Source organism: Diachasma alloeum, unplaced genomic scaffold (assembly GCF_001412515.2).
Source record: "Diachasma alloeum isolate Michigan unplaced genomic scaffold, Dall2.0 Dall_scaffold_00512, whole genome shotgun sequence".
Classification (NCBI taxonomy): Eukaryota; Metazoa; Arthropoda; class Insecta; order Hymenoptera; family Braconidae; genus Diachasma; species Diachasma alloeum.
The window spans coordinates 146,251-171,448 of NW_021680644.1; the positions used below are offsets into that span (position 1 = coordinate 146,251).

General features: G+C 45.1%; 1 protein-coding gene across 4 annotated transcripts in view; it reads right to left on the reverse strand.

Moving 5' to 3' along the window:
• LOC107042704 (zwei Ig domain protein zig-8) overlaps positions 1-25,198 on the reverse strand; it is a 108,082-nt gene that overhangs the window by 1,455 nt on the left and 81,429 nt on the right. The gene's annotated exons all lie outside the window — the stretch shown is intronic.

The following is a 25,198-nucleotide window of genomic DNA, read 5'->3' on the forward strand; positions in this document are numbered from 1 at the left end:
ATTTTTTGGTTGCTTCTGAATGTGAAGAAGACTATTTTTGATGTGGATACGTCTATGATTTCGTTTTGGGGGGTCATTCGGTAAAAAAATCCTTGTGTGGCCGCATCATCTATCGGCGATACTGACTGTCGATACATTACCAGCCGTCGACCGATCGGTACGATACCGACAGTTTGTTAATCATAGAAATTTCCAGTGCTGAAATTTCTAAATTCAAAATCCCCTATAAAAGACGGATCGGCGCGCTCCATCGTCAGTCGTAAATTGACAATCAAAGAGTTAACATCATATAAAGTAAAAGAGTGTGAATATCTGGTGCAGTGATACGGTCAGTCTAGATATTGATGTGGATACGTCTATGGTTTCAATATGAGGGGTCCTTTTGGGAAACGGTCCTTATGTGCAACGCCATTTATCGGAATTCTAGAAAATTCTAGACATTTCGAGATAATTCGAGAAGTTTCTTGAAATTTCGAAAAAATTCAAGAAGTTTCTAGAAATTTCGAGGAAATTCAGAGAGTTTCTAGAAAATTGGAGGGAATTCAAGGAGTTTCTAGAAAATTCCAGAGGATTCAAGGAGTTTCCAGAAAATTCGAGGGAGTGCAAGGAGTTTCTAAGAAATTCGAGAAAAAAGGAAAGACCATGAATGTATCCACGTACAATTACAGCTGTATCTAAGATACAGCCGCCTGCATTTTTGAGAAAAACAGAACTTTCCATAAAAAATTGGAAGAAATTGAGAAATCAATGAAAAATCAGCATCGGAAGAAGTATTGTTCTTCTAAAAAATTGTCTTCCTTATTTCTAAGCGCGATCAAATAAAACGTTCAACTGGCAGAATTTTTTGATAAAAATATTTATTTTTGATATTTTTTTAGCAAGATTTTACTGCTATTTGTAACAATGAGAAAGTCATTAGTTTTATGTTGGTCTATGTTCGATGCCGGATCTGATTTTTGCGGAATTCGCGAACGATGGGCGAGATTTAAATGGATTTTGACGGGAGCGGGAGAAGGTCCACAAATCACCAAACCTGCACGTTGGTCAACTCAGTCAATTTAATTTAAATGAAAGTCAATATTTACAGTCGTTTCAAAATAATTACAATGGTCAAGAAATTAGCGCGGGTCACAATAATGAGAAACACAGTTCGCAGAACAAGATGACGCAGAGCAACTAGTGCGCGGAACTTTAACAGAATAACGTATTCGCGTAAAAGCCATGTACACTGTACGATGGCCGATATGCAAATGAGACCGATTAAAGGACCGCAAGGTGGCAGGTGTCGATCATCCAGGGTCCGAACGTGCCCCAATTTAAATGGGGGCGTTCATTGGACACCTGTCCATCAAGTGGCGCTTCAGGTGTCAGAGGTGAGAGGCCACTGGTCACTTTAGACGGTTGCGCAGGTCAGTTGTGCGTAGGCCATGCGTGCATGCGAGCGAAGCTTGTGTGAGTGCATGCGTGTCTATGAGTGTGTGTGTGTGTGTATGGAAAAATACTTCGGTGAAAAACCGACCATTCTCCCTCGCCGTCAGCAACAGCTGACACTATCGAGTAGGTCTGTAACAAAAAAAGATTAATAATGCTCAGGACAATAGTTTCTCGAAGAACAACATCACCATCGTAGTTCACCAGTGACGTTCAGATGTGAGTACAGCCGAGAACGTAGGAGGCGTAAATTCCATCAGACCTTGGCAGACTCACGTCCACTTCGAACTAGTTGCCACGAAATTCCAAGGATCACGAAAGTCAGAGTAGAGCTGGAGAAAGTGCGGGTCTTTTGAGATTCTACCGAGCATCCGATGGAGACAAGCTAGCGCTGGACGATAGGAATACCCTAATGACGAAACTGGAGCTGAGAAGGGCAAGCGAACGACATATCGACCTGAGCTATCCCTTGAGTGAGTCTGACGGAAGTGCTGTTCACACTCCAATTCTTCCTTTGAGAGATTCGCGTCAATGCGTCCAAGAATTGCCTCCTGAACCCAAAACTTGGTGAAAAGGTCATTGAGCTCGTCGTTCGATACGCTGAGATGATGAGAAGAGCAAGATGTTGGTTGATCAGGTCCCGCTGGTCCGAAAACAATCCAGCCAAAGCTGGTGAGTTGAGCGACTAGAGTCTGAACCCCTCCTCTAATCACGTTGGGCTTAATGAACTGGCCAAAAACATCAGCACCGACGAGAAGGTCAATTGGTGCAGAGACTCGAAAATGAGGATCAGCAAGCTCTAAACCCTCGATATGATCGCACTCAAGGCCCTCTGCTGAGAAGGATGGTAGCGTTGAGGTGAGACGATCAAGAGAGTGAGCTGTAACTTCAATGCGTTCTTCTGAGTGGATCGATTGTAGCGTGAGATGTACTTCGTCGGACGTGGTCCCAAACGATGATTCTCCCACTCCTGTAATGTGGATAGAACTACGGATTCTCTTTAAATTTAACTTCCGAACTAGCTTATCTGAGATGAGCCAGAGTTCGAACTCTGTATCCAACAAGAGTCGAACTTGATGCCGGGGCAAAAATCGCTAACGAGAACAGCTAAACAAGTGGCGAGGACTCCAGGCCGAGAGGTTTGCGCAGAACAACTGTGAGCCGAACAAGAAATCGACGCTTGGGACAGTCCGCTTGAAGGCCTGAGGATGAGCTAAAGACGTAGCCTGAGTAGAGTCACCGGTGTGAGTATAAGTCACGACAGGTACGCTGGTCAATAGAGCGGAAGTACTCGGGCGCTGCGCTCCTGAATCTTTAAGAGAAACTTGGGACGCTGGACCACGCTGAGCTGGACGACGGGAACGATCCAAATGTAGCAGGGTATGGTGTCTTTCCTGGCATTGGAAGCACTTACGAGTGGTCTGACATACCCTGATGCTGTACTTCCCCAGACAGTTGAAGCACAGATAGAGACGATCCACGACTTCCTTGTGACCAGCTGGCGAAAGGCAATATGAACAGGGATACCTGCCCGTCTCAGCCCATGATTGAGTTGGAGAGGACCGTAGTTTGCGCGCTGGACCTTGAGGCTGCTGAGACGGATGGTAAGCTGGCCGATTGGAAGTCACTGCGTTGACCTTGCCGCTGGACTTCGACGCAGGACGAGATTGTACGCTGGGCTGCGAAAATTTCGACGGGCTTGAGTTGAGAGAACTAGACCCAGCTTCTAAAGTTTCCATCGTCCTGAAGCGACTTTGTAGAAACTCGGCGAGCTGTCAAGAGAAGGATACTCAGATGAGGCCTCGATTTTGTTTTCCCATGCCTCACGAAGCTTGTCGGATAGTCGATGGACAATGACATGGACAACCACTGCACCCCACTGATCAGTAGGTTGTCCCAGGGCTTTGAGTGCGCTGAGTGCTTCAGTGACTGAGCTGGTCAACAAATTGAGCTCCATGGCGCTGTGAAACGACATCGAAGGCGGATATAGAAGCTGGTCTAGATGAGCTGAAACTAGCAAACGTTGGTTCTCGTAGCGATTCATAAGGATTCCCCAAGCTATCGAGAAGGATTCCTCCGAGATGGGCAAATTCGAAATCAGCTTAAGTGGTTCATCAGAAAGAGAGAGACGAACGTAGAGCATGCGCTCAACTCCCGGAATGTCAGGGTTATTCCCGACCAGAGAGCGGAATAAGTCACGCCATGGCCTCCACTCTCTATAAACTCCAGAGAACTTAGGCAGTTCGATCTCTGGAAGCGCCCTACGTGTCGAGCTGAACGAATGACCCTCAGTCTGACCCCCGCGCATGGTCTGATTGAGGTTCGGAGCCCCCTTATTCTCCATCAGTTGCGTGATCGCGGTCTTAGCTGGCGCGTATTTAGTCGAAGCTTGGTCAAAAACCTGATTGTTGAAATAAGAGAGTTCCAGTAAACCCTCCATCTTCGAACTACTAGCTACGAGCTTCTCATGAGTGGACTCAAGTTTGTCCCAATATTTCTCGAGCAGTGCCAACTTGGACTCCAGCGCAGTAAGTCCAAGCTGCTTCGCACTATTCCCCTTTGCTTCGTTGCAAGTTTCCACGATAAATGCTGCGCGAGTCATTTGAAGCGTGATAGTTGCTTCAAGAGCCGACATATTGAATGTGACAATATGCGTTAAACAAAGAGAAGAAAAAAAAACGCAATAACGCAGGTCGCAATCCGGAATTAAACTCGGTTTTGTTTCTTTAGAAAGAGCAGTTAAAAAAAATACGGAGACCGTAGGCGCAGGTCCGATGATCCCAAAAAAAAGAAGGGTTCAAAAATAATAAAATTTCGAAACTAATTCCGAAGAATAGCGAATATCCAACAAAATAAATTAAATCGCCAATGCAAGTCCAAATGGTTCCAGGCACAAGAAATCCAAAAGAATCAATAAAGGAGAAATAACAATGTAAACTTCCCTTTAGACAGCGCTGGTCAGTTTGAATTTCCTGCCTGGCCGGTATCGCAGATCTCTGAAGCGGTGTGGAGAGAACTGGATGAGGGCCCTTGAGCCGGACGAATTCAAATTCCACTGGAGCCGAGCGATGAGCACCACTGGTCGGGAACACTCCGTCTACTTAACTCCCGAAAAACCCGCGAAAAACCCGAAAAACCAAAAAAATATTCCGCGGATCCGGCTCGAAGGACCAAAATGTTCGATGCCGCATCTGATATTTGCGGAATTTGCGAGCGATGGGCGAGATTTAAATTGATTTTAAGAGGAGCGGGAGAAGGTCCACAAATCACCCCACGTGCACGTTGGTCAACTCAGTCAATTTAATTTAAATGAAAGTCAATATTTACACTCGTTTAAAAATAATTACACTGATCAAGAAATTAGTGCGGATCACAATAATGAGAAACACAGTTCGCAGAACAAGATGACGGAGAGGAACTAGTACGCGGAACTTTAACAGAATAACGTATTCGCGGAAAAGCAATGTACACTGGGGGCATTCATTGGACACCTGTCCATCAAGTGGCGCCTCAGGTGAGAGGCCACTGGTCACTTTAGACGGTTGCGCACGTCAGTTATGCGTAGGCCTTGCGTGCGTGCGAGCGAAGCTTGTGTGAGTGCATGCATAAGGGTATTGTTCCCGTGGCTTATCTGGTTTTTATTTTATTCAATAAACGAGCTTCGGCGGTAGTAGAGAGAGTATTTCAATCATATACAGATCCGCTAGCGTTCGACATGATGTGTTGGACAGTTGAAATAAAAAACTATTGATAGCCAATACGCTACCGCATATTTCGATAAGTAGACGAGGGATTAGGATGATTCTCGACATTAGTTTACGAAATATTTTCAGTTTCTTTATCACTCTCTACTTCCTTTTCCTGGGATATATTCGTTTACAGAGGATTCGTTCAAGTGTTAGACGTTTCCTGTCGTTTAGCAGTTGCGTTTTTTACTTTTTTAGTCGATTTTTCTATCTGAGCCAGTCCACTCACCCAATTAAGGCCAACTTTCACCTTTTACGTTACCCTTACTTGATATCTCGGGAAACAGCTTCAGAACGTGCCTACATATAAGGAGATTTTTGAGTGAATCGCAAATATTCCCATTAACGAAAGTCGTTCAGTAAACGCAACGCCTGAAGTGACGGATTAGACGTTCCATTCAGGGAACCTCTTCCATTAACGGAAATATTAGTGATCCACTCGAGAATAGGCCTACAGTTCAGGTCTCCTCATTGCGGATAGCACCGATGACCCGGAACTTCTTATTACCAATCAAGATCATCAGGATACATTCCTGTGAAAAATATCACTTTAGGTCGGAATCCAACTAGGAATCTCTCGTGTAATAGGTAGACGCTAGTACCGGACCAGAGTGCCTGACAATTGCCCGAAATATTTTTACTTAAAAAGAAAAAATAGGATGCCCACACCGCAAAACAAACTTGGGGTAGCCCAATTACGTATTGGATACGCTTACAATTGACCCTCCGTTAGTCGAACACTATTGTCATTCAAATTCGGATCATTTGTGGCTAGTCTACAAACTAATGGTTCTACGTGGCTACTCAGAGAAAAAAATGGATTAGCTATAAAAAACGTTTCTACATTTTAGAAACCGTGGCTTCTAATCTTCATTTTTCTAAAATCTAGAAACTTTTCACTACGTTTCAGAAAAAAAATCGTTTGAAATTAATGATCAAAATTAGGATTAATTTTAAACCAAAATATACTTAATTTTAGAAAAAATATTTGCTAAAATATAGAATTTTTTAATATTTTTTTTGGCAGGGCGGGTTGTAAAGAGAGGGCTTATTCAGGTATGGGAGGATTGCACATGAGGGTAGCGATATCCGAGGGGGGGGTTTCATATACGGATTTCCTTGAATGGTGGTTACATCGATGGGGAGAGGGTTTTACATAAGGGGATCTAGGTGTGTGGCAGGGCGTAAAAGGGTGGAATTATATAGGGAGTCATATATGGGGGGGTTGTAACGAGGTGGTTCTACGAAGAGGGAGGTTTCGTAAAGAGAGGGGGTTTGTAAAGAGGGGTGTTTTGTGGAAGGGTGGTGTTATAATTGGGGAGGGGTTTTTGCATTGGTGGCCTATTTTTGGAGCGGGGGCTGTTTCGTGAAAGAGAATGGGAATGAAGATTTATGTGGGTGGGTCGTATAAATAGAAGGTTTTGTAGAAGAGGGAGGGGGGATGTTGAATTTCTACTGAAAAATTGAGGGTGGAGCAGATGGGAGGCATGTTGTATTTAAGTCTCGATGTACAACCCCCCTTCCCTTTCCGCCCAGTTTTTCAGTGAAAATTCGCAATCTCTCTTAGTTTTAGAGCCATCCTTGATTATTTCCCGCATCACCCTTCCAAACAATAGATTTGTGGTATTCGACGTCTCGTGAATCCATCGGAAAAGAAATATATCGAGAATTGTTTTCATCTAAACTTCACCCAATAGAATTGCACTATTCGACTATTATTTTATATAGTCATCACGGTATACAACGGATGATTTTTGCAACTGACAGATGGCTTTCGCCTCGTAGTGCAATTCTTTTGGCCGAAATTTGAATGGAAAAATTCTCTTCCGAATACCACTCGAGTTTCAAAATTAATCAAAGATTTCCCTCAAGACTCCTTGTATACAAACCAACTCGTTAGGTTTTTCAGGAAAAACCACTCAGGACAAATCGAGCTTCGCACTCGTGATTTTTTTACCCGAAAAACTTGACTTCTTCGTTTGTTTGCGATGAACTTATCGGAAAATACCGGATAATTTTGAAGTGTTTGTGGTATTATATGCGACTATTTCCTCCTCCAGAATCTCGACCAATAGAATCATTGCATTCGAGGAAGTAACATATTATTTCGTTAATTTTCGGTTATACCCCGTTATCCATGGTAACTAAGAAAATATTCGCAAATAATTCTTTCGGTCGAAATTCTGAAGAAGGAAATAGTCTGCCGAATACCACTCGAGTTTCAAAATCAATTGGGTATTTCCCTCAAGCTTCCCTACATACAAACGAGCATGTCAAGTTTTACATGAAAAATCACTCGCGCAAGCACTCGCAATTTTTTAACCTGCAAAACTTGACACTCTCATTTCTTTGCAATGAAGCTGTCGGGAAACACCCGACCATTTTGAAGCTCTCATGGTATTATAAGTGCTAATTTTCTGTCGTTCAATAATTTTCCCGTTGGCTGTCAACATTGAGGCAATGTCAATTAAATAAATTCAATTATATTGCAAGTCTCGTTCTCAATGATAATTATTGTAGTCATGCTTGTCATGCTTAATATCACAACGTTCAAAGCTAAAAATTTGAATTTTTGGCGCTATCCGCCATGTTATCTCTATAATTCACTCTCCACTACCTTCATATTGTTTCATTGTGCCGACGTATCGACACGTTCATCGTTAACTCTTCACACATTTCATTCAGCTAAACATAAACTACAACGTTTCATGCTACTGGAATATGCCAGAGCATAAAAAGAAAAGGTCAAGGTCCAGATCACGGTCATCAGATCGTCGACATAAGAGACGCAAACTTGACCAAATGCAACAACAACTGGATAACCTAACAAAGGCCGTTGAGGGCCTAGTTTGAGCCCAGCTCAACCAACTTCAAGCTTTGCCACCAACTAATGGGGCTCAGCTACCCAATATTGAGGTTTTAAATACTGAGATTACTGGTAAGTAAACTCCATACGAGTTTTTTCGCAGTAAAGGATATTGCCCATTTATTCCATATGAAATTTGGGAGTCAGCCTCCATACGAGGCTGACATGCACAACAAGTGCTTCAATATCTTCTCCATTTCTCTGTTCGTCTCTCCATATCGTTTTCTGTCGAAATATTGCAGATAACGGAGAGGATAAACAGAATGTTCCCGTAGCAGCTGTGGATACCGCAGAAACGAACAAGAGAGATAATCCCAAGGGTCCAGTGACAGATGCTTCCGCAAACGCAACTGAAAAGGATAACATTCTCAAAGGTCTGGGAGTAGACTTAAATGAATCAAAATTCAAAAAAGTAATTTTTCACGGTGAATTGAAAAATACCTGGTCCAAATGGGTAAAACAGGGACTCCCAGAGAAAAACAAGACTGAAATCTTGGAGTCATACAATCGAAAAGAGGATCTGTTCACAGAGGCTCCCAAGGTGAATTTGGAGATACTCCCTCTTCTCTCTGACATGGCAAAAAAGCGTGACCAACATTTTTCAGACACACAAAATTGTATCGGTTCAGCGTTGATTGCACTACGCGGTGCAATTTTCATGCCCCCAGATGAGGGACTAGACGAGGACGTCTTCACTGATTATTTGAGCCATGCTGGGTAGCTAATAACAGACGTATTTTTTCAACAGTCTGTAGCTCGCAAGTCGTTCATCACCCCTCAACTCAATAAATCAATAAAACCCACTGTTGAGGCGATGATTTCTGACGAATGGCTCTATGGGAATGACCTAAAGGATAAAGTTAAGGATGTAAAAGAAATCGCCAAAGCCTGTGAACAGATTAAGAAGAAACCTCAACCTAAAACTACCATGAGATCACAGGCCCAGGGAAAGTCGAGGTACCCGTCTACGAACTCTCGTCAGACGGGGTATCAACAAAAATCTCGGAAGTTCCTGTTCAAGAAGAGGTCGAGTCAAGGTGCATCCTCGAGCTCAGCCAAGATGAGCTCTCGGACGACGATCCAATCTTCATCAAAGAAGTAACGCAGGTACGAAAAACAGCTGGACGCCTACGTTTCTTTACAGACAACTGGTGAAAAATCACATCCGACAAATATATTTTGAGTTACTTGGAAGGGTATCGAATCCCCTTTATTCATAAACCCTATCAGTTAAATCCTCCAAAGACACATGTTTTTTCTAACGAAGAAATGGAGTAGTTGCGAATAGAAATTGATAAATTATTATCGAAAGGGGCCATTGAAGAATGTACTGTGTGCGAGGATCAATTCATCTCCTCTTACTTCCTTATCCCAAAACCTGACGGATCGTACCGTTTTATTTTCAATTGAAAAAACTTAAACAAATTCATTGATGCTCCGCATTCTAAACTCGAAGACATCAGGGCCGCTACGACTCTCTTATTACCCAACGATTTCATGGGAACGGTGGATCTTCAAGACGCCTACTTCGTTGTTCCCATTTAAAACCCCATCGATAGTTTCTCAGGTTTGAGTTTGGAGGAAAAAATTTTGAGTTCACGTGCCTCCCTTTTGGTCTCTGCACTAGTCCCTATATTTTCACCAAAATAATGAAACCTATAGTCAATGAATTGAGATCGAAGGGTATTCTATTAGTATTGTATCTGGATGATTTTTTATTTATGAGCAGTGCAAAAGACACATGTGAACTGCAAATATCTGAAGCCTCAAAATTTCTGGAAGATTTAGGATTCTTGATAAATTGGGAAAAAAGTTCTGTAATTGCAAAACAAAAGTGCAAATACTTGGGTTTCGTGATTGACTCGGTAGTTTACTCACTAAATTTAACTGACAAAAAGATGAAACAAATATCCCTTTCTGCTTCTTCTTTGCAAGTAGGAAAAAGTTACAAAATTCGTGATTTTGTCAAATTTTTAGATGTGATAACCGCAGCTTGCCCAGCTGTGGCTTATGGATTCATCCACTGCAAGATACTAGAGCGACAGAAATTTCTAGCCCTCAAGATTAATGGTGGGGACTACGAAGCAAGTTTATACATAAGAGATTGTATGCTTACAGATCTTAATTGGTGGGAAGAAAATACCCAGATTGGCCGTAATCCAATTAGAAAACATAATTTCAACATAGAAATTTTCTTACATGCTTCATTGTCAGGTTGGGGGTGTTATTGTAGTAATGCATCTGCTCACGGTTTTTGGGACAGGGAAGAGAAAAATAAGCACATAAATTACCTGGAATTGCTTGCTGCCTTTTTGGCATTAAAATGTTTTGCATCCGATTTATCCAAGTGCGAAATTTTGCTCCGACTAGACAATACAAGGGCAATTTCTTACATAAACAGCGGGCGGCGTATAATTCCCACATTTAAGTAATTTAGCTAGCAGTAACTGGGAGTGGTGCGGAGTAAGAAATCTGTGGATAAAGGCCCCTTACATTAGTTCAGCGAATAATACTGATGCTGATAAAGCTTCACGCATTGTAAAGGTTGAGACTGAATGGGAAATTTCTCAATCTTATTTTGAGGTGATTGAACAACGTTTCGGTTGTTTTTCAGCAGATTTATTCGCTTCCAGAATTAATAAAAAATGTAAAAAATTTTACTCTCGCTTTCCGGATCCTGAGGCCCATTCAGTCGACGCCTTCACTGTCAACTGGAACAGTGAGTTCTTCTATGCATTCCCTCCATTTTCAATGATTCTCCGCGCATTGAGAAAAATTTTAAATGACAAAGCCACAGGTGTGCTTGTAGTACCATTATGGCCAACGCATCCATGATATCCTCTTTTCAGATCTCTTCTCACTGAATCACCTATAACTTTCTCGGCTGATAACCGCTTATTAAAATGTCCTTATAGGGACGAGATACACCCGTTGGCATTCCGCCTTTCCCTGGTGGCAGGGAAATTGTCCGGTCAGGGTTCTTAAGAAAAGGGGTTCCGCAAGACTCCCTAGATGTCATGGTCAACTCCGTCACGAACTCAACTCTCAAGCAATATAATTGCAGTCTCAAGCATTGGTGGGAATACGTACACAAAAATAATTTGGACATTCATGACTCAAATTCTTCAGAAATTATTGCTTTTTTGACACTCAAGCTCCGCATGGGAGCTAGTTATAGTACTCTGAATACAGCGCGGTCGGCAATTTCTCTGATTTCGGTCTCTGATACCAATAGGGATGGTTTAATGACACGCTTTATGAAAGGTGTCTTCAAACAAAAACCGACAACGCCAATATACACTACAACTTGGGACGTCACACCGGTCCTGGACTATTTGAATAAATTATATCCTCTAAATGACTTAAAACTCAAAGATGCAGCTGTAAAGGTCATAACATTGCTAGCTCTAACAACAGCACAGAGGCTTCAAACCCTGAGTGTCATTGGGAATATTTCTGTTTCTGATACTAGCATAAGTATTAAAATTACAGATCTTCTCAAAACAACATGTCCAGGATCTTTTCAGCCTGACTTGGTTTTGCCTTTTTTCAGAGAGAAACCAGGACTGTGTGTGGCGTCTGCTATTTTAGATTATATAGACATTACAAAAGAATTGCGAAATCCAAAATTAAAAAAGTTATTCATTACAACTAAAAAGCCATTCACAGAAGTATGTGCACAGACTTTGGGCCATTGGGTCAAATCTCTCTTAGGCAAAGCAGGGGTTGATATTAAAGCATTCTCTGCTTATAGCACTAGACACGCTGCAGTGTCTGCTGCTCAACAAAGAGGCGTTGACATTACTGTTATTAGACGTACTGCTGGATGGTCCAGCGGATCTGAAATGTTTTCCAAGTTTTATAATAGACCCATCCAGCCTCGCAATGACCAATTTGCCTGTGCAATCTTGGGTAAAAAGTAAGTTAGATGTGTAAGCACTGAAAAAGCTGTATTTTTTGTTACAAAAAATAATAATAATAGATAAATAAATGATATCATTCTCTAAAAATGCATTATCTTGAATTAACACAGCCTTTGAAATACTACAATAATTATAATTGAGAACGAGACTTGCAATATAATTAAAAGATCACACAAGCCCGCCGAAGGCGGGCGAAGTTTGATCAACATTATATGAAAAGTCTCGTTCGAAGATGATAATTCTCCCACCCAGAATTACTCCCAAAAAATTAAAAAAAAAAAAAAAACTTTAAATTGTAACGTGGCCAATTTTTACTGGGGATAAAAATGGACGTTAACTCGCCCTTTTCCCTTGGCACTGTCAGAAAACTGAAACTCGATGATTAGGGGCGCCAGTTGTTCTTTGTCTCGACGGAAACAACAAACCGAAATTAGGCCGAAGCAAAGAGGTACGACGAAACCAAAAATTCGAACACAACCAAAACTTAAACCTAAGGGGCCAAGGGAAAGGTGACAGGGTGCTTGCGCTGCTCAGGGTGTCGGTTGCGGAGAGAGGGGTAGGTTCAGGTGGAGAACGGGTCACTGGGTTCTTATCCTAAAAAAAAAGACACACAAGGCCAAAATTTAATGCTGAAATGTACGAGTTTATATTGTCTCACAAATTCAACAAAAGAGTAATAATCGTGATAATTTTCAAAGAAAAGCAACCATGATCCGCTCTGAGATTGAGGGAGAGAGACAGAAAAATATCTATCTATCCATCAAAATTAGTAATAACAATTCCATAATATCAAAATAATATCACACCGTAATTAATATCACGCGATATACGCAGAGAGACCCAAAAAGAAAACCTATTAAATCAAAATAAATAAGTAACCGCAAAAATGGAACAAAATGAAAAAAGAAAAAAAAAAAATATCGGACGAGGGTTGGCTAATTTAACAATAACGAAGAAAAATTACTCTTAATCTCGGATTGCAAAAATCATCCCCGACGATGGAACGTAATAGAGTAAGGATTTCAAAGAAAAACTGAAGTTCCTAAGGCGCCGCAGACGCAAGTTACAATGGAAAATCTAGCGCAACATAATGCTCTGGAACGCGCGGGCTCGAGAGCATAAATGAACACGTGGTAGCTAAAACGACGGACGCGGCACATAGAATCGACGGAGGCGCGACCCTGAAGCGAAAACCGCATGAGAATGTCTCCAACGAGGGCGGTGAACGCACAAAAAAAAATCCATTTATTTCTAACAAGCCGTCGGCACTCACAAATCCTAATTACTCCGTATTTTCAAGGATATTTCATCCCGAGGCGGTGAACGCAACATTGAAAACGATCGGAGCGAAATGAAAACAGAACTATATCCCGAGAAAATCGAAGGAAAACAAGAAATCCCGAAGAGTTCTTAAATAAATGAAACATCGAAGTCATTAAGCCATAACGACTGGCAAGACCGAGAGGTAAAAGCTCGAAGTGTTCTAGAAGGCGTCTAGCGCAGAAGTGCCCTTGAAGTCGGACATTGCACGGCTTTTACTCCAAAATCCCAACGTAAAACTCCCGAAATATTCTCTCGCTTAAATGACATAACTATCCTTACGGGTGCGAGAGAGAATCATGAAATCTATCATCGGAAGAGAAAGACAGATGCGAAATCTCTCGCGGCGTCAAACCTCGCAAAAACCTGCCAGGCGATTAATGCAATTATTGGGCGTTCTTTAAGCTCTACCGCACAGAGCAAGACCTCAAAATCAATAATTTATTATCCCAAAACCCTGAGATGAGAAAACCTACAAAAATGATTCCCAACAACCCAAAAAAAGTATTCGTGAAACTCACCAACGGAACGACGCCCTGCTCCCCGCTTGTCTGCTCCCCGGCAAAGCCTCCACATATAAATCTCTGGGCCCTCAAAAGTCTTGTTTCACTTTGGTACGCTCCCGATTAACTATAATTGTCCTCTGTCTCCACACACACAAAAAAAAGCTCCTAATAATCGTCGCTGCGGCGAGGACGAACTGCGTTACACTCACGTGTGTCACATGTGAGGAGGTTAATCGATACTGACGCTCGATGGGCCACGATGGCGGCTTGGCGCACGGAGATGAGACGTGGACAGAGCGCCACGTGCGCCTGGATGGCACAACAGTCACATAACGGTCGGTAATCGGGATTTCTACCTAACGAAATTCAAATTGAAATAACCCTACACAAAAATTAATTACTACACTGATTGAAGTGGATGTCAGAGTTGGCTATTAACTCAAGAAAAATTCCCATTTAACTATAATCTCCTCTCCGGAGTCGTATTCTCGGGATCACGTGGCTAGGGAAATAAATTACAAAAGAAACGAACAAAACTTAATTACAAAATATAAAAACAATTAGAAAAATCGAACTAAAACGACCTTGGCAATTCACGCGAGAACAACGGTCGGGATTGATCGCGTGACCTTCCACCTAACCCAAAACTAACCCTCCCCAAACCCCTAAAATCCACTAATTGAGCGGTAGTATTCCAACTACTCCTACACAATCTCCGAAAATTCGAAACGCAGGGAAAAAATCCTCAAAAATGATCGCGCAGCTCGGTAATATCTCGGCCTAAGCCACGAAAATTCTATCCGCCCTATATAGTTGATTCTTCCCCCATCCAATTGACAAAACGGAAGGCGCGAAACGCACTGTGAAGACAAAACGAGTCCAAAAATACAAAAGGGCGTCAGAACGCAAAACCAGATTCCCAATAACAAAAAGAAATTAAAAAAAGAGGCGTTAGAACGCAAAACCGAAATTCTAATGAATCCAAAGTGACTCGAGACCTCTAATTATTAACAAATGACTTGACTCGAAACTATTGGCTCGACTGGGTCATTTTCTCTGCGTACTTACGATTTTTCCGGTACTCTTTCCGATGATCCCGCGGCGAGCGAAGGGATTTCCCCAGAATCCCTTACACCCCCCATCTTTGCCGGTTCCAAGTCCGTTTCCGCCTCGGTCAAGGGTTGTTTTCCGTGGGTGGTGGCTTCCTTCCTTCAGCACTGTAGCAATAGTGCTCTCCTCTGATCAGCCTCACTCGAACCCACGACCTGAAATCAAGTCTCATGCTCTATGAATAGAGAGCCGGGCAACCTAATAAACGTATTGCATAGACGTAAGATTATTTATTAATTATAGCCTTTAGGCACCAGGTACATAAAGCACAGCCAGGAAAAAAAATGGATTGGTACACTATTCGTTATGGCAAAAATGCAACAAAAATTCCCATTTATGCGTTTTCAATACTAGACTCAGCAGGCAGTAATAAGCTCAAAACAGACGTAATTAGCACAACAATACATTCCTAATCAGCAGTGGTAATCCAAGCATAATATAGGCACTCAGCACATTCACCTTTGAATGCTAACATTACAGCAAGCAAATGCATAAGGCACAGAGGCAACTATTCACTATCTTAATCTAATAGTGAATTAAGCATAATTTAATCAAGGACAATAAAGGTCCTGGGCTGATGGCCATGAAAGATGTGAAATCTCCAAACTCCAATCTTCAACTTGTGTCGCGTTTTCGCAGTCTCTTATCTCTCCTGGGAAGTGATCTTGAGCGGTGGTATCCGCAATGTTTGGTCTGTCATAACCGACGACTTTGAGCGGTGGTATCCGCAATGTTTGCTTTCCTCGGTTTTGGAGGCGAAAGGTCGCAAGTGGCTTCTACAGCAATTCAATCGAGGCCGCCGCCTTTATTCAGCGCCTTTATTCGGTTTCGCGGCAACCTGTTTGTTGAGGAACCTAGCGATGGCCATGGGGTCCATGGCTGCGAGTTCTTCCAGCCACTGTTCTGCCGTCTTGGTTTCCAAGCTTGTGGCAGTAATGGGGTGGCTAGACAGCATTATACGCCCTGGTGGCATTAGGGGGGTAGTGGTTTTCGACGAGGTCGAGGGGTTGGCCTGAGAGGCAGTGTTGGCTGAAGCAGCAGGCAGTGAAGGCCAAGGTACCTGTCCCGAGGTTGAGGGCTGAGCCTCGGCAGGGTTCACTGGTGTCTGGTGGGCTTTCGAAGCATTCTTGGGGTCAGCTGAGGAGTTGGCTTGCGGAGCATGGTGAGTAGGGGAGGTCCTTGGACGCTTGGCGGCTGATTCCGCATACGTTTGACCCCTGGTGGGTCCCAATCTGGCCTGGGTAGGTACCTCCTCTCCGCTGTGTAGGAGTTGAGACTGGGTTGGAGGCTGGGATGGGGGATATACCGTGACTGGCACTCTGTGGTTGGCTCCTCTGTTTGTAGGGGTGACTTGACTGGGTGTGGGGGAAGGATTGGGCCTGATGGCAGGAGTACTAAGAGTCCTAGCGGGAGTAGGCCTATTGGTAAGGGGTTGGGTCTCTGGCATGGCTTCTGTGGATTGATATCTGGAGAGATTAGTGGCACGTGGTGCAGTCTTGGGGTTGGGCTGCTGAGGCTGATGAGGGAGGTTCCACTTCACAGCCTCTTTTGCTTTTTGGTGGCGCTGATCGTCCAGTCCGCAGGAAAATAGATTACAATGCCATTTTCCACACACGACACAATAATCGTGTCTGACGACACTGGGACTTTCTGGGTATCCGTGGCCGTACCCGTGGCACTGATGGCACCTAACCCCTCGATATGATGACCTTCTAGGGGGTCTCTCCAGCCTAATGTCAGGAATGATTGGAGGGAGAGGCTCTCCTGGTCGTCCTTGGAGAGCTGGATGATTAGCCAAAGGGCTGGGATCCCTACTGGGAGGCTGACTTCCCGACTTCCCGTGGGGGGAGTCCTGAGCATGGGGTTTCTGGGGCACTGGTGGTCCCTTTGGCTTTAAAGGCAGTGGTGATTCCTTGGCCTCTGGGAACTCTGGTGATTCCTTTGGCTCTGGGAGCATTGGTGTAGTTATTGGCGTCATCGGCTCCTCCTGCTTGGGTGGACTCGGCTCCCGGGTCCTTGATGTTGTCATTAGGGTTAACGTTTTGGACCCTAGGTCTCGAGCAGCGGCTTCCAATTGTTCGTCTTCCGAAGCCTCGATCTCCAAAATGTCGGGGTGGTTGGCGAAGAATTCGCAAGGGTGAGGGATATCCTTTCCTGGGGTTAGTGGGGGGAGTTCAGGGAAAGGACGGGTCGTAGTGGCGATATTCGCAGAACTAGCTGGTGTTGGAGTTTCTCCCTCGGTTGGAGTGGGAAGGGGTTCGACCCTTTTGGCAGTTGCCTCTGTAGGGTTTTCGGGAGGGTTAGAGAAGGTGAACTTCTCGCCCGTAACATCGGGGGTGGAAACTGGGGTGAGGGGTGTAGGAGGTGGAGTTGGGGTGGCCGCGATGGCATCGTTGATGGAGAATGTTGGGATCGTTGGGTCTGAGACAGCGGTGTCTGTCGCGGTGGTGGAGATGGCAACTGGTGCAGATGGTTCTTGGGTCACTGAGGGTTTCTGGATGGTTACCTGGATGGCTTCCTCGGCCACGCAGATTTCGTACCAGTCTCGTTTTAGGTCTTTCTCCCATGAAACCTCTTCCAAGGGTGGGAAAGGTGGCATCTCCGTGAGGGTGTCGGGTGGCTTCTGGTTCAGCAGCGAGGTCGCGAAAACGCGAAGGATTTGCATGAAGGCGGGGTCAGTGGCGGCGATGGCCCACATCTTCTTACCATAGGACGACAATGGTGCCCATTCCATCTGACCTGGAACAACGATGGTCTCAGTCTGGGTGGTGGCGTCCTGGGTCGCAGGTGTTATCCGTTCGGTAGCTACTAGCGAAGCAGGTTTGAGGGCCTTAGCCTCCGTTGAAGGCTTTTCCCCTGTGGGGGCGTCCGAAGGCGCAAGTGTCGGGGTCCCCTGACTCTCCTCTGGATTGGCGTCCTTGTCCGCAACGCGAGAGAATGTCGTCCCTCCAATGTTGGCGTCATGTGTCGCAGGGTCGGCCTCCATCTCCTCCTCGGGTGTGTCCTTCTCGGACTCCTTCGTCTTTTTCCCTTCCAAGTTATCTATAAAGGAGGATGCAAGCGGAGAGATTCCTTTATATCGCGATAAGAGGCAAAAAAAATGTAATATAAGGCAACTCATGCAACTACAGTGTCTCATCTCAGGCTTTTTATATCAGTACTACCGATTATTCAAGCGTCTGCATTATCTAAGGGCGGCAAATATGGCTTGAGATCTTGCACTGATACTTCACCTTGATTTTTACCTGAGAAGTCTGCTAATTGATAACGGGTTTTCGAGAGTTTCTTGAAAACGACGTAAGGGCCTTCGTATGGTGGCACAAGGGCCGCAGAGAAGCGCTTAGCGGCATTAGAGAGTGGATGTGACCGGCGCACGACGAGATCTCCCTCGTTAAACTCATGATCACGACGGCGCAAATTATAATAGTGAGCTTGACGGGTTTGAGCCTCCGTCAACGCGTGATGCAAGGTCTTACGGAGTACCTCCAGCCGTTTCATACGTTCTAACCACTCTTCCGGTGATCTCGGTTCGATCTCGATTTCACCCTCAATGTCTCGACGGAGAGAAACCGCCGATAACGGCTCCCGGCCGAAGTTGGCAAATGCAGGGGTGCATTGCAAGGCGCTATGGAGCGCAGTATTGAACGCAAAACGAAATTCGTGGAGATGTAAATCCCACGTCCGATGGTCGCTATCGACAAAGGATCTAAGCATCATTTTTAAAACACGATTAACCCGTTCGACGGGGTTCGCTTGAGGGTGATAGGGGGGCGACGTTTGGTGTCGCATACCAGTCAAGGCGGCTAAGGCACGAATCTCTTTATTGACAAACTCCGTCCCGTTATCTGTGAATAGAATGCGAGGAGTTCCCCAACGAGAAACAACGACATTCTCGATGCGTTCGCGAATAACTCTGCCAGTGGCTCTTCGCAATGGAATGACTTCTATCCACTTTGTAAACAGATCTTGCAGAACGAGGATGTAACAATGGCCAGATTTGCTGGCAGTAATTGGGCCCATAATATCTGCGGCAACAGTTGTCCAAGGTTCTTCGATCGCTCGGTTCCCCATGAACCCTCTAGGTAAGGCATTTTCAACTTTGCATAATTGGCACGTTTCGCAGTGATTCACAAAACTTATGACGTCACGCAACATACTAGGCCAGTAATAGGATTGACTCAATCGACGATAGGTCTTATCGACACCTAGGTGGCCGGCTTGTGGCAATTCATGGCATTGGGCAATGGCTCTGGACCTGAGTTCCTTGGAGAGCACCAGCTTCCACGCATCTAAATCTTCCATCTCTACCGAGCTGAATTCAGAGGGATGATGGTTATATAATTGTCCATTCGCAATTTCCCAATCGGGGAAAAATTCAGGCACTCTCTGCACGTGGCGGAATTTCTTATTATACCATTTATCGTCGCTTACGCGAAGGCGCTCAATTGTCTCGCAGTCGGCGCTCTCTTCTTCGGGGGCACGAGATAAGGCATCGGGTACGTGATGCAAAGCACCTCTTCGGTGCACAATTTTGAAGTCGTACTCCATCATACTGAGGCCCCAACGGGCAAGTCGACCGGTTGGATTTTTTAAATTATGCAACCAGCGAAGGCTACTGTGGTCGGTAATCACTGTAAATGAATATCCCTCGAGGTAGCAACGGAACTTATTCATCGACCATAGGACGGCTAAACATTCTAATTCAGTAACCGTATATTTCTTTTCGGCGGCCGTTAACGCGCGACTCGCATACGCAATTACTCGTTCTTCGCCGTCAATTACCTGGGTGAGTACGGCACCTAACCTCACCGTAATGGCATCGGTTTGCAGTGTAAAGGGAAGCTCAAAGTTTGGGCATGCGAGAGTCGGAGACGTGGTCAAACATTCCTTCAAGGCTGCAAAAGCATGGTTTTGTTCCTCCATCCACATCCAGGGTTGTTGTTTCTGGGTGAGTCGAGTGAGGGGTTCGGCGATCGTCGCAAATTGGGGTATGAATCGGCGATACCATGATGCCATGCCTAGAAACCTACGCAATTGCTTAATATTTTTAGGGGCTGGGTAATTGAAGACCGGTTCGATTTTCTCCGGGTCCACTTGCAATCCCGCACTGTTGACTATAAAACCGAGATACTTGACTTGAGATCGGCAGAAATGGCTCTTTTCTTTATTGATCGTCAGACCAGCTGAGGTGATTTTATCAAGGACCTCTTTGAGGTAGGTTAGATGTTCCTCAAAAGTGCGTGATACGATAATAATGTCGTCTAGGTAGACGAACACATTGGGGTATAACCCTTGACCCAAAAGGCGATCTAAGAGGCACTGAAATGTAGCAGGCGCATTCGTGAGGCCGTGAGCCATACGCTGGAAGTGGACTAGACCTCTTCCAGGGGCGATAAACGCAGTGATTTCTTGACCTTCAGGGTCTAACGGGATCTGAAAGTATGCTTGACTCAAATCGAGAGTAGTAATGTAGTGCGCATGGCGCAATTCGTCCAATATACCCGTCATATTCGGGATTGGATAGGCATCTTTCTTCGTGACCGCATTGACACGGCGGAAGTCGATGCAAAACCTATATTTACCATTGGGTTTACGAACCATAACAATAGGGCTGGACCAGTTACTCTTGGAAAGCACGATGATGTCGTTGGCCAACATCTCGTCCACCTCTTTCCACATGATCCCACGAATCGCGGGACTCACAGGATAGGGCTTTTGCTTGATAGGGGCATTATCCCCGACATCAATATGATGAGACGTAAGTGTGGTGATCCCAGGTTTATCGGAACCCTTTGGGAGGTTTTTTCCAAAAATTCGTCTAATCTTAATTCTTGACTTTTCTCCAGGGTACGCAAACCATTACAGACAATGATACTAGTGGCAGAATGCGAAGGTGTGAATTTATGCTGCTCTCCAGGCGTTTCTCGATAATGCCAGGACTGATCGAAGAAGTCGATCACTATTCTGGCTCCCACTAGGAAATCCATCCCTAGGATAAAATCTTCAGATAGGGTGGGCAGTAATAGCACGTCTAATAGCGTAGTCCGGCCCGCAAGTTCGGCATGACATGTCGACATGTGTCGAATTCTTTCTATTTGGCTACCAGCAAGGATCACGCGCTTCTCCGGCACTTCGTAGGGGATGATCTGTGCTTTCTGGAATAATTTTAATCCGGCAGCACCAGCGAAACTACTCGTCGCACCAGAGTCAATCAAGGCTCTTACGCGATAACCACCAATGGTGATATCTACGTGAAAAGCAAGGGGTCTTCGTTCCGCGGAACTATTGAGCAACAATGGCAATTCTTCAGGAACTTCGGAGGCAATCAATTGCAGAGGATCAGATTCCACCCGAGAAAGGTCAATTGGGGGGGAGGCAACAGGGTTGCATGTTGAGGGTCCCGGATCGGAAAGGGAATCTTCAGGAGACGAGTTCGCCGGGTCGGCTCGCCTCACTTCTCGTTTCCCCTACTGCAGTTGGGGCAAGTCCTTGAAGTGAAACCGGAGTTTCGGCAGCGATAACAGAACATTCTCTTAGGATGCGGGCAATACCGGTGGGGGTGTCCCTTCTCATTGCAGTTCCAGCACTCAATGTCGGTCGGAAATTGTTGAGCTGGAATGGCAGGGACTGGTCCTACAGGGGCGGTGGCAACACGACCCGCAGGGGGGGTTGGGACTCTTGGAGGGGCTCTAGTGGTTGGATTTTGAGATGGCCCGAGGGCACGGTCACGAGAGCGTGAAGATCTAGGCCTGAGGGCACTCTGCCACGCAAGTGGAGCAGCTGGATTCTGAGCAGTAACACGTGGAGGTAATGTAGGGTTTCTAGGTTTGTAAGCTGTCCTAGGGGCAGCGGCAGCCGCATCGATTCCCAATTCATCCAGGTGTTCTTCGAGCTCTTGGTTTGGCTGAGGATTTTCAGCATCATAATCGTCTTCAAATTGTACTGCCCTCGCCGTAGCGCGATTGGCTCCTCTGAAGGGTGAGCGAGCAGGGGCACGAGGTGCACGGTAGGCCAAGCTAGGGCATACCGAGTCTTCTGGTCTTGGCGGAGGGCGACGGTCGAGACTCCCTTGATAAATTCTCTCTATCCGCAATACCCCCATCTCTAGTTCATCCAACGTTAACCCTTCTCTCAACTGAAAGGTCATACGATACATGGGCAACATGTTGCGGTGGGTTAGTTTCACTTGCTCCCAATCATTCATGGCAGGTTTCAGACGAGCAAAGTAGCCTCGTAAGCAAGCGAAATAATTCCTCGCAGATTCGTCCTCGGCTTGAGTGCGTCGGCTGACCTCGTCGCGAAGGGCCATCTGGTAGTCGGGGTCCGCAAAGTGACCTCGAAAGGCTTCACGAGCATGAGTCCACGTAGGAAATTCGTGGATGTGTCCACGGTACCACGTGAGAGCAGGGCCGCCAAGCACGAACGGGAGTGCACTGATTAAGTCTTGTTCTCTAATATTCAAGAAGGACAAGCCTTCATCGACTCGCGTTAACAGTAGTTCCACGTCTTCGTTAGGATATCCTGAAAATTTGATATCCCACTTCTTCATGATATTCAATAACGCAATGGGCGTAATCGGGCGATTAGAATCCCGATAGGGAAAGGGATCGTCATTATCTGATGAGTCAAATCCTGGATTGACCGGAATTCGTCGGCGTTGGGGCCTTGCGGTGGCTCCGGTAGCATTATTTGGATTCGGTGGTATGAATGAGGCCGCTGGGGCAGTACTGGAAAAAGCGAAGCCCGGAACGTTCGGAGGGCATGCACTTTGTTGAGCATTTTGAGGAAATGCAAAACCTGGAGCATTCGGAGGGAATGCAGTGGGTGGGGCATTTTGAGGAAATGCAAAACCTTGAGCATTCGGAAGGAATGCATTTTGTGGGGCATTTCTAGGATCCGGAGTTGGATTCTGAGGCCCACTGGGGTTTGGATGATTAGCATTGGTGTTGGTTGGGGTCCTCCCCGGTCGGCGGGGTTCCACCTCGGAAGCGACGCTGCTAGCGTCAGAGTCTTCGGCTAGAGGGTTCTTTCTCGGCTTACCTCGGCCACGTTTGGGTACCGCGGGCGTAGTAAAAGCGTCAATATCTCCGGGTAAGGAACGGGTGTTAGATACCGGTCTGCTCTCAATATTCAACCCAACCGGAATGGTTAAAGTGAAGGGCCTCGTGTGGGCACTGGTAGAGGCGATTCCGCTGGCGTCAGCAGGAGTAACGCGAATGCCGGGAAAACTTCCGCCAGGATTGTTGGTGGGAGGAACCGCAAATGTGGCATCAGCCTTAGCTTCTGCATTCGCAATTGGAGCGGTTGCATCCGCATTTTCTTGACCAGATTTGGTACCGTTGGAATTGTCCGGGGGTCCCTGGGGGTTGTCCATTGTCAGAGAACAACTGCTTAGGGCAGTAGGTTGCAAGAATTTTCAAGCGCCCCTTGCGCAAAATCGACGCAAAAAAAAAGAATACAAAAGAAACTAACGGTCGAAGAACGAATCGTTGAAGTATCAAGAATAACGCGACGAAGGGGGTCGTAAGTTGAGTTAAATGTTGAGCTCGGAATCGCGGAGCGAGAGGTGGAAGTGACCGTTCAGCCTAACTGTCTGAATGGGAGTGAGCTCTCGGCCTCCCGTCGATGCGAAGGTGGCTTCGACTGTGCTCTGGCTAGGGCATGGGTATCCCCACCACGCGCTAAGGCGCGGTTTGGCTCGGCGCCACTCGAGTGTCTACGTCAAAAATGAGTTGAGAATATTTTAGAATATTCTCTCGATTTTAAATTTTCCTCAAAGATGAGTTTATTCGGGTGTTATAAGTTGCTTGAATCCCAGAAATACGCAAGAATCGAAGACACGTCCAAGGCAAGAACGTTAATCCCTCAAGGAATCTCGGCCGTACGGCAGAACGAAAGATGTTGACGCCGTTTCGGCAAGGATGACGTCATCCGAAAATCTCATCGGAGAGAACTGGGGATTAACTCCGACTCAATCCAAGCAAAATGAATATTTTTATAATATACGATTTTCAGGGCAAATAATTTGCAACGCAAAATTCGAAACTTCGGCGTCAAACGCAACAGAAATCTAATTAGTTTCGTATGCTCGAAATGCCTCAAAAAACTTATTTGAGGGTTTCGCCGGAGGAAACTGGGGATTAACTCCGACTCAACATCTCGCAATAAGTCTTCCGAATACAGATCTTTAGGTCGGTCAATCATAACGCAAGATTTGAAGGATTCGGTCAGCGTTAAACACAAAAAAAATTTTTTTATTTGTCTCACTCTCCGAAATAGGCTAATGAAACTTATTAATTTGGGGCTTATAACTAAACAGAACTAATGGAATTTATGCGCCCAATGAACCTGAGCCCCACGTTGGGCGCCACTGTAACGTGGCCAATTTTTACTGGGGATAAAAATGGACGTTAACTCGCCCTTTTCCCTTGGCACTGTCAGAAAACTGAAACTCGATGATTAGGGGCGCCAGTTGTTCTTTGTATCGACGGAAACAACAAACCGAAATTAGGCCGAAGCAAAAAGGTACGACGAAACCAAAAATTCGAACACAACCAAAACTTAAACCTAAGGGGCCAAGGGAAAGGTGACAGGGTGCTTGCGCTGCTCAGGGTGTCGGTTGTGGAGAGAGGGGTAGGTTCAGGTGGAGAACGGGTCACTGGGTTCTTATCCTAAAAAAAAGACACGCAAGGCCAAAATTTAATGCTGAAATGTACGAGTTTATATTGTCTCACAAATTTAACAAAAGAGTAATAATCGTGATAATTTTCAAAGAAAAGCAACCATAATCCGCTCCGAGATTGAGGGAGAGAGACAGAAAAATATCTATCTATCCATCAAAATTAGTAATAACAATTCCATAATATCAAAATAATATCACACCGTAATTAATATCACGCGATGTACGCAGAGAGACCCAAAAAGAAAACCTATTAAATCAAAATAAATAAGTAACCTCAAAAATGGAACAAAATGAGAAAAGAAAAAAAAATAATATCGGACGAGGGTTGGCTAATTTAACAATAACGAAGAAAAATTATTCTTAATCTCGGATTGCAAAAATCATCCCCGACGATGGAACGTAATAGAGTAAGGATTTCAAAGAAAAACTGAAGTTCCTAAGGCGCCGCAGACGCAAGTTACAATGGAAAATCTAGCGCAACATAATGCTCTGGAACGCGCGGGCTCGAGAGCATAAATGAACACGTGGTAGCTAAAACGACGGACGCGGCACATAGAATCGACGGAGGCGCGACCCTGAAGCGAAAACCGCATGAGAATGTCTCCAACGAGGGC